A 15307-nucleotide genomic window follows, 5' to 3' on the forward strand; every position below is an offset into this window, starting at 1 on the left:
AGGTAAAGGTTATCAGTTCAGGATCAGACATGAGCCCTGAATGAGCCTCTCCTGTGGGTGCTGTCTGCTCCTAGGCTCCTTGCTAGGCTAATGGCCCGGAGAACCTGAGCTTTCAACCTCTGCACCACACGCACCCTACGAGACCTGGCTTCTCTGGCCAGGCCTGAACATTGGAAAGCAGGAAGTGGGATGTCAGGGCCAGCTTGTGACATAGACCAAAACCAAACCACTTTGAAAATCAATTTTTAACTGCCTTAGCTCCCACTTTGTAAAGCATTTCTCAACAGCATTCTCTTTGTTGCGACAATGAAATGTTTCTTCTGCCAACATTTTAAAACCCTTTTAATTTTAATGGATTGCTTTATTTTTCCGAAAAAAAAAAAAAAAAAAAACTGTGTATGCACAATAATTCAGAAAAGAAAAAAAAAAACCTTGAACTTTTGTTAGCTAGATTTCTGGCAGGCTTATAGAAGCTTCTTCTTTTTCTTTTTTCTGTAATTGCAAAATATTCTAGGAAGCAGAGAATGTTTTTATTCCTAATTCAGATATTCTTGTTGAGAGAAAACATGGTTTTTCAGAGAAGCTTTTACCTTCCTACCTTCCGATTAACTCTGCTGTGAATGAGGTTCAGCTTTGGTGCTGGCAGAGCCCAGCCTGTGCTGTGGCGGATTCTGCCCCTTTCTTGCCCTGCTGTCCTTCCCCTTCTCTTCCCTGCCCTGTCTTCCCCCTTCTCCATGGCTCTTTTCTCTTCAGATCCCACTGGTTCTGCCACCTTTCATTGTGATTTAATGTGGCTGTTGATAGTTTTAAAACTGAGTCATTGAAAGCAAGCATCTAGTCTGTTTTCTGGTACTTTGTGTGTGTTTAATAACAACTTAGTGTCATATGTGTGCTGTCTCCCTTACTTGCTCAATTATATGAACCAATAACTGAAACATGAGAAAGAAGCAAATTTCACGTCTGACAGGTGGGCCTGTTGTCTCATATTGGAATCCTCCTGCCTCTTCAAAATGAAACAAGGAAGCCTTTAAGAGGAGAAGTTTCACAGGAAATAAATACATGTGTGTGTGTGTGTGTATGTATTTTTGTTTTTGTTTTTTGAAACAGTGTCTTGCTTTGTCACCCACCCTGGAGTGCAGTGGCATGATCACGGCTCACTGCAGCCTTGACCTCCTGGGTTCAAGCCATCTTCCCACCTCAGCCTCTCAAGAGAAGCTAATTTTTTGGTATTTTTTGTAGAGACAGGATTTTGGTATGTTGCCCAGGCTGGTCTCAAACTCCTGAGCTCAAGCAATCTGCCTGCCTTGGCCCTCCAAAGTGCTGGGATTACAGGCATGAGCCACCACACCCAGTCTCACAGGGAATATTTGCTACGTATTTTTGTATATTTTATCTTCACTCTCTTTGTGTTTATCTTCTTTCTCAATGCAGCGACCTCCTCCCCAAACTCCAGACAAGTCCTTTCTGTAGCTCTAAGTAGCATCTTTTTGTGTGTGAATTTAGGTCATTGTTGTACCTTGGTCTCTGACTTTAGTTCTATTCTCAATACTAAATTCAAGTAAAAACACGTAAGGACAGAGAGAAAGGGAACATGACATCAATCATTTGCCGTGGCTTGTTTTTCGGATACCTAGTGAATGAATTGGCATTGTTTCAAACAAGGCCAATAGTTAGTGGGATTGAAGGCCAGGTCCTGTACCATGTTAACATGCATGAAAGGCATTTATCCTGTGGGTATTAATCTCGTGAAAACCAATGGGCATGCCAGATGTCCCCTCTTCTGCTGTCTACATGATCAGGAAAAAGAGAGCAATTTCCCAGGAAGTAAACTCCATTGAGGCCTCATTAATTAAGAAGGAAGATCATGCGTATTTGTAGTAGTACAATAAGAATTGAGCTAAAGTTTGTGTTTATACTATCTTCTGTGGAAGCTTGCTGAACAAGAAAATAGTGTCCACAAGGTAAAGAAAACATTTATTTTGCTTAAAACAACATATTAAGCAGGTCAGAAGCATATTTTCTTTTACAAATAATTGTTAAGATAATTAAAACAATTTTTACATTATCATTACACTATAAAAAACTCACAGTAATAAAGTCAGATTTTTAAAATGTGAGTAATAACAATCATAGGCCTATGTAAAGGTTTATATAAAGGCTTACATAAATCTGTGTAAAGATAAAGTTAACAAATATTTATTTTAATAGTCTTGTTTTAGTCTTACAATAATCTAAAGTAGTATGACAGAAGCTATTATCCCCTTGCGCTAGTTGGGTTAATTAACTGTAGCTGCCGTAGCAGAGAAACCCTGAAATGTCAGTGGTTTAACACAACAGAGGTTTCTTTCTCCCTCAGGAAAAGTGTGATGGTAATTGGACGAACTGCCTCGATCTTGCAGCTATACCAAATTGAACATCTGACACATGTGGCCTCTGGGTTGCTTCAACTGAGGGGGGGCTAGAGGAGATACACTGGTTTGCACCTACCTTGACCTGGAGAGATTCAAGTCCTGTGCTTTCACATTTCACCAGCTTGAGTTAGTCACATGGTCTCACCCTGACTGCAGGGAGGTGGAGTGGTATATCTGGAAAGCATTGTCCTTCTCTGTCAAACACAATTTTACAAATAAGAGAACTCTAAATAATCAGTAACATGTGCAAAGTCACACAGATATCAAATGGAGAAGCTGGGTTTTTACAAAGGTCTTTTAACCCCAGTTCCAATGAACATATACAATAGTATCTCTCTACATACTCTAATAATAGTATCTCTCTACATAATCTAATAATATCTAATAATAGTTTACTAAATCATATAGACTCTCATTTATTCCTGAAGACATTGAGACAGTTGTGTTTGTGTACATTTAGGAGAAAATATAAGGAGAACCCTGATTATTCCTGTTATAAGTGTTATGTGGGATTTTACTTTAATGATAACACTTAGTACTTCGTAGGCTTGTTATGTTTCCTATTCTCCCAATGTAACCAGATCTGTGATGGAGCAGTGTGGTAGAGTGGAAAGACCATTGGCTTTGGTGCCAGACAGATCTCTATTCACATTCCTGTATCAACACTTATCAGTGGTGAGCAAGTTATTTAACTTCTATTATTTTCATTCTCTTCATTTATGTAATAGAGACAACAATATCATGTAGGCTTTTTAAAGGTATAAACAAGTTAATATTTATAAAGTTCCTGGAAATAGTAGATAATGTTATTTTTTTTAAATCCCTTAAAAAGCAGCATGTTCAAGTTCATAAAGCAAGATATCTTAGAAATAGACGATGAAATGCAAAATCAGACTTAATGCAAATAAATTTCATCAAATTAAAAAATATATATAAATACAAATACCCAGTGGAAAAAAACCACCCAAGCCAGCAATAAAAAGGCAATGTGAATTGATGAAGAAATCCAGATATATAGCCACTGGCTGGGTCTGCGAGGTTAGATTGATGAAATACAGGCTGATCTATATTTCTTGGAGTTGATGAGTGTAGGTTTTGATGGACCATCTGGTAGTATTTGCTCTGCATAGCCCATGTTTTCATGTGGATGATTATCTGTATTATACAGGAAGAAACAACGGGATGATAAAGTCTAACTGCAACAGCAATTAAGTTTCCATGTGCGAGTCTGAAGTTGCTGTCAGTTGGCGTAACCAGAAGATGCTCTGGGAAATATCAGGGCTGGGCTGGGGAAGGGTGGCAGTGGAGCGTTGGGCGTATTTCATTTGGAGGTCATCACCAATGCCCCCTGTGTCCCAAAGCCATTATCACATGAGGATAAACATCTTCTGGTTTTCTTGAGCAATAAAAGCAGTGTTAGATATTAAGCATATCATGGCAGAATATCCTCATAGTTGTATGGAAAATGTGTGTGTTGACATGTGAAATCCAGCAGAGAGATACATATACTGTCAGATTTCCCTGAGTTGAACATTCTCAAAGTCCAGGTGTTAAGTTTAATCCAAGTCCCTATTGGGAAGGGGTTTTAACTTTACCCTTCTTCCTTTGGAGTGGTGTGTTCACCTTGGCTTGTTTTGTTATAAAGTGAACAGTGAAAACAGAATGATGAGAATTGCACAGAAGTTAAAATTTGGCATCTTCCAGAATGAATTTTCATAGAAGTTGCCAAAAGCAGATAGAAAATACCCAAGATGCTTTGGGAAATTTGTTCCAGGGTCTTATCATGCTTCTTATTAGAGCAGTCTGGATGCGATAGATAGTCAAGGAGGTTTCCTTGATGAAGTGTGGTATGAACTGAAGGTAAACTGGTTACTATAAATCACAGAGTGGGTATATATTTAATAGAAATAAAAACAATATCTCAAAGAGGTGTATCCACTCCCATGTTCATTGCAGGGTTAATCACAACAGCCAAAATATGGAATCAACCTGTGTCCATTGAGGGTTGAATGGATAAAGAAAATGTGGCATGTATACACAATGGAATATTATTCAGCCATAAAAAAGAAGGAAATTCTGTCATTTGTGAAAACATGTATGAACCCAGAGGACATTATGTTAAGTGAAATAAGCTGGGTACAGAACAAGAAATGCCATGTGATCTCACTTATATGTAAAATCTAAAAAAGTGAGACTCAAAGAAATAGAAAGTAAAATGGTGGTTGGTGGGTTTAGGGTGAGGAAAATGGGGAAATGTTGGGCAAAGTCATAGTTATTCAGGATGAGTAAGTTCCAGAGACCTAATATTCAGCATAGCAACTATAGTTAATAATACTGTGTTGTATATTTGCAATTTGCTAAAAGAGTAGATCTTTAATGTTCACTACAACAAAAAAGAAAATAGCTATGTGAGGTGATGGATATGTCACTGAACTTGATTGAGGTGCTCATTTCACAGTGTGCATGTGTGTGTGTATATATATATATTTATACACTGTAAACATACACAATTTTTATGTGTAATTGTATCTCAATAAAGCTAGAAAAAAAAAAAAAAGAAATCAGTTACTGCTTTCTGTTCACAGACCTTCCTCTTAAGGTTTTTAAAACCAATTTTTAAAAGTTTTGATTTTTGTTAAAGATCTATCCTGAGCTTTTCAGATAGAGGGGGAAATAGCATTTTGTGAGTTAAGGTGGAATTTTTGTTTTGTTTTATTTTTGTTTCATAACATTTGCCCCCTAAAATATCCACTGGCAGTCACATTTTCATTTTGCTTTTTAGTTGATTGAGCTACAGTGTTTTAGGCTCTGCGACACAGAGATAAATAGGAGAGGTCTCTGCTGTCATGGAGCTCATGCCATAGCACTCGTTGTAACATGCGGTGCATGAGCTGCCAGCACATCCATTATTCATTCACATCATTGAGCATTTGTACATGATGGGTGGTTTTCCATGTTCATTCATTCTTTTTTACCTACTCATCCATTTATTTATTAATTGAGGGCCCAGAACTTATCTAGGACTTCTAAATAAATGCCTTCTACAGTCAGCCTTTCCAAGATTTCAGTGTTCCATGGAATAATTTTTTATCTGTGGTTCCAACTTAGTGATGTTGGAACCTGGAGGTGATGAAGGCTTGCTGACAATAACAAAATCCATTGTTTTGAGGATCATGCTATTATGAGAAGTTTAAATTTTGGAAAATAGCTTTACAGAAAATAAAAATCACAATCAAAATGGATACAAGTTATTGAAGATGACTTAACCAGAATATATTCAAGTTATTAAACTTAGAGCTAGGAACTTGAGAGACCTCCTTCCCTTCCAACGTTCCAATGTCCTCTTCCAATGTGTTCCAAAGTTCTATAAAGAGAAACACCCACTGGCTAAGAAAAATATTGCCTAGCTGTGCTGTAATTCAAAGCAGGTTTCTCAATCTTTTCCTTCTGAAATTTTTTTTGAGTCTCAGAGCAAAAAGGGTAGCCACAGGCCCTGTGAGGGAATGATCCTGCCCGAATGAGGGCTCAGAATCCAGAAACTTTTATCAAATATTTTGTCAAGACAATATTTATTTATCAAAAATCAAATCAATTTTCTGTAGTTTCCATCTCTCTTAGCCTGCCTGTGAACCTGTGCCTCTGCATTCGATGAGTTAAAGAGCTCTTTGCTGAATGGATTTACAAACAGAAATTTGAACACTGGTTTCACAAGTGAGATAGAAATATATCTTCTTCTATATCCTACCTGCTCCTTCTGGCTTTTCTGTTTTTTTCAAAGGTACTACCCATTCTTTGGCCTATCAGCACGGAGCCATCTATGAACACTCTTCTTTCTTTGCTCCCATAATCCACTGGCAGAAAATTTTAAAACGCAGAAGTACAAAAAATAAATGTGAACGTTTACCTTCACTTCTCAATCCTCAGTAGGTCTTTAAACTCAATTACTTTTAACCATTTGTATTTTTAATTCTTATGCTTTACCCCCAATACTCTGAGTAATATATTCATACCTCTGCTAATTAACGTGTTGACCTTAGATAGCATCTATTCATTCCTTACAATGAAAGAATCATTAACTTGCTTATACTACCCAACTTTTACCCTCCACATTTTTTGTTTTGTGCTATTTATATTTGTTCTATTGCTTAGCTTTATAAAATACTTAAACTCCTAGATAAATTATCAATTTTAGAAGATATTGCTTGCCTTACTATGAAAGACCAGGAAATAATCGTGCCTGTACTTTTTCCACTTTATTTCCTCCATGTAGCTTCTCTGAGCTATGCATTGCTTTCTATTCACTTTGCTTTGCTTAATTCTTTCCCTGTTTTCCTACCTTTGATTATGGTGATCAAGTTTTCTCTTTTCCTCGGGTCTTTTTACTGATTTGAAAAGTTATGCATACACTATATATTCCTTTTAAAGGTTACCCTTAACATTTTAATATGCATGTTTCATGTGACCTAACATTAATCCATGTCTCTATCCTCTTCTGAAAGAAGGTCAAATCATAAAATGCTTTAACCCAAACTCCTTCTTTCTGTCTTCTCTGTTAACTATTATTTGAAATTTTAGTTGAACTTAGTTTTATAACTTCCCCAAAGAGATCATTTAGATTTACCAAATGCGAGAGCCTGGGAGGTGCCCTGCTCAGATGTCCCTTTAAGTGAGAACTTGTGGCAAGGAGTGTAGTGAGCTGGCAGCCTGCATTTGCTGTACCTTCAGGATCCGTGGCAGTGTTCATGCCGAAGCTCTGCTCTGCATGGGCCGTCTCCAGCCAGTGGCTGAGCTCAGGAGGAGCATGCAAACCGATCATTGCTGCCTGACATGGGACTCCTTCACAGGCTGCTTTGCTCTGCCTTCCTGCACTGGCCTGAGACTCTCAGAGATGCACTGCCGCCTCGGGCTCTTCCTTTCCAATCTTTCTTCATTTCCCCGTCTCCTTTCACAGATGTCAGATCTGTGTCATGGTCTGAAGGATTTCCCTGACTACTCTTGCTTCATCTCTGCTTTCCTTTTCATGGGATTTCTCTGCAACAGATCTCTTGCATTTCTGATTCCATAATGGTGTGTCTGCTTCCTGAAGAGCTCAAAATGACACCAGTGTTTTCTAATCATTCCTTTGTTCCCTTGAGCTTCTTGTAGTCCTGCCATCTGTTCAGCCTGGATGCTTTCTTAGCGCACCATTCTCATTATCCTTAGTTTGTCCTACAAAGTCCAGTATGACCAGGTACCTCCTTACTGTCCAATGTCATCCTCACCCCATCAGTAAATATAGCTCAGCCTCATAGCCCTCCTTTTAGCTTCTCAAATGAACTAAGCTCTTTCCTTCTTGAGATTTTTTCTGTGCTGGCCGCTCTTCCAGGAACCCTCTTCTCCCAGTCTTTATAGAGCCAACTCCTCATCTTTATGTCTCTTGTATCATCTCTTCAGGGATGCCTTTCCCTGATCACTCCCCTTCTGCAGCTTTTTTATGCGGTAAACAGCAGCTGGTTGTTTTTCTTTCCAAAATGATATTTTGCAATTATTTGTCTCTTTTCCACTAGGTAGCAAGCAGAGATTATATTTGTTTCATTCACCACTGTAGACTTAGCACTTAGCACAGGACCTGGGACAAAACCGATAGTAAAGATCTATTTTGTGAGTGAATAGTCCCCCTTTTTCATGTTCACTGACACCATTCTTACCTCTTGTCTGTTCATTGCTATAATGTCCTTAATAGTCTTACTATTCACTACAGCTAGATTAGTCTTCCCTGAGTATAGCCCCTTTTAGTGTTCATTTCTGCTCAAAAAGCCACCAAGGAGTTCCCATTCCTCATGACTTAGGTACAGATGTCTCAACCTGGCACTCAAGGAAGCCACAAGGTCTGTCTTTCTAGCCTCATCTCCCTATGATGGTCTCTCTCTCAAGTCAAACTGGACAATCACCACTCACCAAGCACATTCTGGGCTTTCTTCTCGTCACATTTTGGGCTATGCTAGATTGATCACCTGACTTTTTCTCCCCATCCCTCTTCCATCTCACTATGTTTTTGAGTCAAAACCTATGTGGACCCTCCCAGTGGAAATTCTTCCTCATCATTCTAAATTAATGTGCCAGCTTCTACTCTAAAATCCCATGGCCCATTGTTTGAGATTTAAGGCACTTTCAAACTTACTTTATATTAAAATGATTGTTTACTTGCCTTTTCTTAACTTTACCAAAGTCCATGATCCTTCATGACAAGGACTCTTTTATACATCTTTTATGGCCTCTACAGCACTGAGCATATGCCTTCTTACTTTTACATTTTTATTTTTAAAATTTTACTTTTATTTATAAATAATACTTTAATATAATTATTACTTTATTTTTATGAATATAAAATAATATATATATTATGGAAGACAGGAGAGACATAAAATATCAGAGAATAAGAAATAAACTGCAATTGCATCACCGGCCAATCATCATTTCTTAGCATTCTATTGTATCTCTTTTTGTTTTCATTTTTCAATAGATAATGTTTGTATTAGCAGAGATCATATTGAATGTACAATTTTGTGTTTTGGAGAGTTCCAAGTGCAGTTGAAAAGTCTAGTTCTAAATTTTCTCTCTCTCTCTTTTTTTTCTAGAAAATACTGAAACAATAGGAGAACTAAAAACAACAACAAGAAAAAAAAAACTCAAAATACATTTAATCAAAAGTAAGAGAAAAAAGAAACCCAAGAAAATCCCAGATTTCTTTTAAGTGCTGCCAAAAGCAGAGCTGAACAGGAAGCCCATGTTGTTTCTTCAGGTAAGACCAGAGGTTTCAAGGGGCAGTAAGGGCTTGAAGTTCTCAGAGCTGTCCAGTGAATATTCCTTTTGAACAAGAGGTCTCCAGTCTGAAAGGGACAAGATAGACCAGAGCAAGCTGTTTTGCTGAAGGAGGCAGAGGCTGGGTGCGGTGGCTCACGCCTGTAATCCCAGCACTTTGGGATCACCTGAGGTCAGGGGTTCAAGGCTAGCCTGGTTAACGTGGTGAAACCCAATCTCCACTAAAAATACAAAAATTAGCTGGATGGGGTGGCACATGCCTGTAGTCCCAGCTACTCAAGAGGCTGAGGTGGGAGAATCACCTGAACCTGGGAGGTGGAGATTGCAGTGAGCTGAGATTGTGCCACTGCACCCTAGCATGGGTAACAGAGCAAGACTTAATCTCAAAAAAAAAAAAAAAAAAAAAAAAAAAAAAAAAAAAAGCAGGATTCAGAGAGGGAAGATTCAGAGCACACCCTGGGGCCCTGAGAGTCCACAGGTGGCAATTCTTAGACAGCAATTGCAAAATGTGACTTCCAAAATGGTGTGACAAGCAAGAACAATGTGGGGAGTTCAGAAGCCCAGGGCCAGTGGTAGAAACTCTCTTGAACAAAGCTGTGCCCTGAGACCTTGTTTGTGGCAATGTTTGATTATTTTAGATTGAGTTATAGGCAATGTGTATAGAAATCATAGAGATAATTTGGATAGATAGATAATGTCATGTTTTTTCTAAGACAGTTTATTTTTGCTTTTGACAGGCATTTAGGTTACAGAGAATTCACCTTAATTCAATTCAGGATTGAGCTGATTTGAAAGTAGGTTTTATTCTTTGCGATGACTGGTCTACTTACGATTCACCCTGATTCTTAGATCCTTCCTCCTTGGTTGACCTTTGTAGTAGTTTCCTAGGGCTTCTGTGTTAGACTGTTCTTGCATTGCTATAAAGAAATACCTGAGGCTGGGTAATTTATTAGGAAAAGAGATTTAATTGGCTGATGTTTTAGCAGTCTGTACAAGTATGGCTCCAGCATCTGCTTCTGGTGAGGGCCCCAGGAAGCTTGCAATCATGGCAGAAGGTAAAGGAGTAGCAGGCAAATCATGTGACGAAAGCAGGAGCAAAAGAGAAGGGGAGGTGCTACACACTTTTTTTTTGTAGTTAGCTATTTAATGAGGTTCTTAAGACATTTAGAACACCAATTTGTGAGGATAAATTCCATTCGTCAGGGCAAACAGATCGCAGGTAGCCCTGGAGCTGAGGAACAGCTTTGATTTTTGGTAGAATTTGTGAGTCCACAGCTTTCTGATCAATCTTGCGCTACTCTGTAATCTCGTATTTCTCTTTTTCTGTGTCGAAGATCTCACCTTCCTGGTGTCTGGGCTTCCGCAGCTTCTTCTTCTTGAAGTAAGCATCAGTAAGATGTTTTGGGATTTTGACATTGCTGATATCGATTTTGGTTGAGGTGGCAATGACAAATTTCTGTTGTGTTCTTCGTAGAGGAACTCGATTGATCGACAGAGGTCCAGTCATAAGTAACAAGCCACTAGCCAGCTGCTTCAGGGAAACCATCCTCTTGCCCCTGTGGCGTCCAGTGAGGATGGTCAGAATGGTCCCGGGGGTAATGCTGGCTTGCAGTTTTCTCATGTGCTGACTGAAGGGTTTTTTGCCGTGGCTCAACAGCTTTCGAGGCACATCTTCAGTAGGATAATATCTAGGCATTTTGCAAAGTTTAACCACCTGGGTACCGCCGTTCTTGTCACCACCAACTGGTTTTGTAAGAGTTGCAAGAACCTTCTCCTTTTTCTTTTCAACCTTGGATTTAGCGGCTGAGTACTTCCTCTTGTACATGGCCTTTCTGGAATACATGGCAGATCGGGAATACCTGCCAATTCCTCTGACAAGGACAGGGTTGCGGCTGCAATGGGGCTTCCCCTTCTTGGGCTTCTTAGCCTTGAGTTTACCCTTCTTCACCTTGCCACCAGCATCAGCCTTCTTGGCTTCGGGTTTCTTCTCTTTATTATCTGGCTTCTCAACTTTTTCACCAGCCATCTTGCAAGATGGGAAAGAGAAGTAAGTCGCCACACACTTTTAAACTGCTAGCTCTCATGAGAACTCACTCATCCATTATCACAAGGGCAGCACCAAGCCATGCATGAGGGATCTGCCCCCATAACCCAAACACCTCCCAGTAGATCCAACATTAGGGATTACGTTTCAAAATGAGATTTGGAGAGGACAAACATCCAAACTATATTAGCTGCCATAAAATATTTAGCATGAAGGTGGCTTAGAGCAACAGAAATTTATTCTATCACAGTTCTAGAGGCTAGAAGTCCAAAATCGAAGTGTTGGCATGGTCATGCTCTTTCTGAAGGCTCCAGAGAAGAAGAATTTTTTGCCGCTTTCTAATTTCTGGTGGTTGCAGAAATCCTTGGCATTCCTTGGCTTGGAGCTGCATCACTGCAGGCTCTGCTTCCATTGTTACATGACCTTCTGCCCCGAGTGTCTGTCTTCATGTCTCTTCTCTTACAAGGATACCAATCATATTGAATTTAGGGCACACCCTACTCTACAATGCCCTCATCTTAGTTTTTAAAGATCTTTTAAACAACCAGATCTCCATTTATTAAATAGGGAATCCTTTCCCCATTTCTTGTTTCTCTCAAGTTTGTCAAAGATCAGATGGCTGTAGATGTGTGGTATTATTTCTGAGGACTCTGTTCTGTTCCATTGGTCTATATCTCTGTTTTGGTACCAGTACCATGCTGTTTTGGTTACTGTAGCCTTATAGTATAGTTTGAAGTCAGGTAGCGTGACGCCTCCAGCTTTGTCCTTTTGACTTAGGATTGTCTTGGCAATGCGGGCTCTTTTTTGGTTCCATATGAACTTTAAAGCAGTTTTTTCCAATTCTGTGAAGAAACTCATTGGTAGCTTGATGGGGATGGCATTGAATCTATAAATAACCTTGGGCAGTATGGCCATTTTCACGATATTGATTCTTCCTATCCATGAGCATGGTATGTTCTTCCATTTGTTTGTGTCCTCTTTGATTTCACTGAGCAGTGGTTTGTAGTTCTCCTTGAAGAGGTCCTTGACATCCCTTGTAAGTTGGATTCCTAGGTATTTTATTCTCTTTGAAGCAATTGTGAATGGAAGTTCATTCCTGATTTGGCTCTCTGTTTGTCTGTTCCTGGTGTATAAGAATGCTTGTGATTTTTGCACATTAATTTTGTATCCTGAGACTTTGCTGAAGTTGCTTATCAGCTTAAGGAGATTTTGGGCTGAGACAATGGGGTTTTCTAAATATACAATCATGTCATCTGCAAACAGGTACAATTTGACTTCTTTTCCTAACTGAATACCCTTGATTTCTTTCTCTTGCCTGATTGCCCTAGCCAGAACTTCCAACACTATGTTGAATAGGAGTGGTGAGAGAGGGCATCCCTGTCTTGTGCCAGTTTTCAAAGGGAATTTTTCCAGTTTTTGCCCATTCAGTATGATATTAGCTGTGGGTTTGTCATAAATAGCTCTTATTATTTTGAGGTACGTTCCATCAATACCGAATTTATTGAGCGTTTTTAGCATGAAGGGATGGTGCTGGGAAAATTGGCTAGCCATAAGTAGAAAGCTGAAACTGGATCCTTTTCTTACTCCTTATACGAAGATTAATTCAAGATGGATTAGAGACTTAAGTGTTAGACCTAATACCATAAAAACCCTAGAAGAAAACCTAGGTAATACCATTCAGGACATAGGCATGGGCAAGGACTTCATGTCTAAAACACCAAAAGCAATGGCAGCAAAAGCCAAAATTGACAAATGGGATCTAATTAAACTAAAGAGCTTCTGCACAGCAAAAGAAACTACCATCAGAGTGAACAGGCAACCTACAGAATGGGAGAAAATTTTTGCAATGTACTCATCCGACAAAGGGCTAATATCCAGAATCTACAAAGAACTCAAACAAATATACAAGAAAAAAACAACCCCATCAAAAAGTGGGCAAAGGATATGAACAGACATTTCTCAAAAGAAGACATTCATACAGCCAACAGACACATGAAAAAATGCTCATCATTACTCACCATCAGAGAAATGCAAATCAAAACCACAATGAGATACCATCTCACACCAGTTAGAACGGCAATCATTAAAAAGTCAGGAAACAACAGGTGCTGGAGAGGATGTGGAGAAATAGGAACACTTTTACACTGTTGGTGGGATTGTAAACTAGTTCAACCATTATGGAAAACAGTATGGCGTTTCCTCAAGGATCTAGAACTAGATGTACCATATGACCCAGCCATCCCACTACTGGGTATATACCCAAAGGATTATAAATCATGCTGCTATAAAGACACATGCACACGTATGTTTATTGAGGCACTATTCACAATAGCAAAGACTTGGAATCAACCCAAATGTCCATCTGTGACAGACTGGATTAAGAAAATGTGGCACATATACACCATGGAATACTATGCAGCCATAAAAAAGGATGAGTTTGCGTCCTTTGTAGGGACATGGATGCAGCTGGAAACCATCATTCTTAGCAAACTATCATAAGAACAGAAAACCAAACACCGCATGTTCTCACTCATAGGTGGGAACTGAACAATGAGATCACTTGGACTCGGGAAGGGGAACATCACACACCGGGGCCTATCATGGGGAGGGGGTAGGGGGGAGGGATTGCATTGGGAGTTATACCTGATATAAATGATGAATTGATGGGTGCTGACAAGATGATGGGTGCAGCACACCAACATGGCACAAGTATACATATGTAACAAACCTGCACGTTATGCACATGTACCCTAGAACTTGAAGTATAATAAAAAAAAAAAAGAAAAAAACAAACAAACAAACAAACAAACAAAACAACCGGATCTCATGAGAACTCACTCACTATCACTCTCACAAGGACAGCACCAAGTCATTCATGAGGGATCTGCCCCCGTGACCTAAACACCTCCCACCAGGGCCCCACCTTATAAGTAATGGCAAAAACTACAAATTATCTTTTGCATCAACCTAATAATTACAACTGTAAAGACCCTATTTTCAAAAAGTTAACATTCTGAGGTTCTATAGACATGAATTATTTTATTTTGTTTTATTTTTTTGAGACAGAGTCTCACTCTGTTGCCTAGGCTGGAGTGCAGTGGTGCCATCTCAGCTCACTCCAGCCTTCATCTCCCAGATTCAAATGATTCTCATGCCTCAGTCTCCCAAGTTACTGGGATTACAGGCACCCGCCACCATTAACTTTTTTGGGGGGAACACTATTCAACTTAATGCAATCTTGAACTCCATTTTTGGCTCCAGCCCTGTGAAAGTTCTGAAAATCCTGTTCAACTTCTTAGTGTTTTAGCCATTACTTCTGAATGAACAAATGCCTTGAGGGCATATGTGCACCAAATGTCTGGCTTACCCTTCTGTGTTTCTTCTCTTAAGTTTGTTTGTTTGTTTTATTTTTTAATGGGGGAAGGTTAGCTTGATGCAAACTTATCAATCATAGCCTGAAATGGGTGTCTATTATAATGTTTCGATTTAATATTTGCCATTATAATTTTCATTGCTCTTTATTCCTCCTTGAGTATTTAATTTCCATTTTGTATCATTTCCATTCAGCCTGAAGACCTTTCTTTAGATTCCTTGTAGTATGGAGTCTAATTTTCTTTGCCAATTTTCTAATGAAAAATTATCTTTTTTTTTTTTTTAACTTAAAATGTCTTTACTTTGTCTTATTATTGAAGGATATTTTGTGGGGTATGGATTTCTGGATTGACAGTCTTTTTTAAAAAAAATCACTTAAAAATGTTGCTACACTCTCTTCTGGCCTTCATAATTTCATAGTGAGGAGTTGACTCATAATTGAAGCACTGTCCTCCTATATATAATGCCCCATTTTTCTCTTGCTGTTTTCCAGCTTTACTATTTCTGTTTGGCTTCTGACTCTGACTCCTAACTTCCAAGTCTGACTCTGATGTGTCTCATGTGGTTATCCTTCTTGGTATTCATGGAGCACCTTGGATCTGTAAATTTATATCTTTCATCAAATTTGGAAAATGTTTGGCTATCACTTTTTCAGATAGTTTTCTCCCCATTTTTTCTT

At 39.0% G+C, this 15307-nt stretch overlaps 1 pseudogene across 1 annotated transcript; it reads right to left on the bottom strand.

The window, feature by feature from the left end:
• Positions 1–10334: 10334 nt before the first annotated feature.
• LOC104677752 lies at positions 10335–11238 on the bottom strand (annotated as a pseudogene). Its single transcript, XR_004053911.1, has one exon. The product of XR_004053911.1 is annotated as a 60S ribosomal protein L6 pseudogene (transcript).
• Between the last annotated feature and the right edge of the window lie 4069 nt (positions 11239–15307).

The sequence above is a fragment of the Rhinopithecus roxellana genome, chromosome 2 (assembly GCF_007565055.1).
Source record: "Rhinopithecus roxellana isolate Shanxi Qingling chromosome 2, ASM756505v1, whole genome shotgun sequence".
Taxonomy (NCBI): domain Eukaryota; kingdom Metazoa; phylum Chordata; class Mammalia; order Primates; family Cercopithecidae; genus Rhinopithecus; species Rhinopithecus roxellana.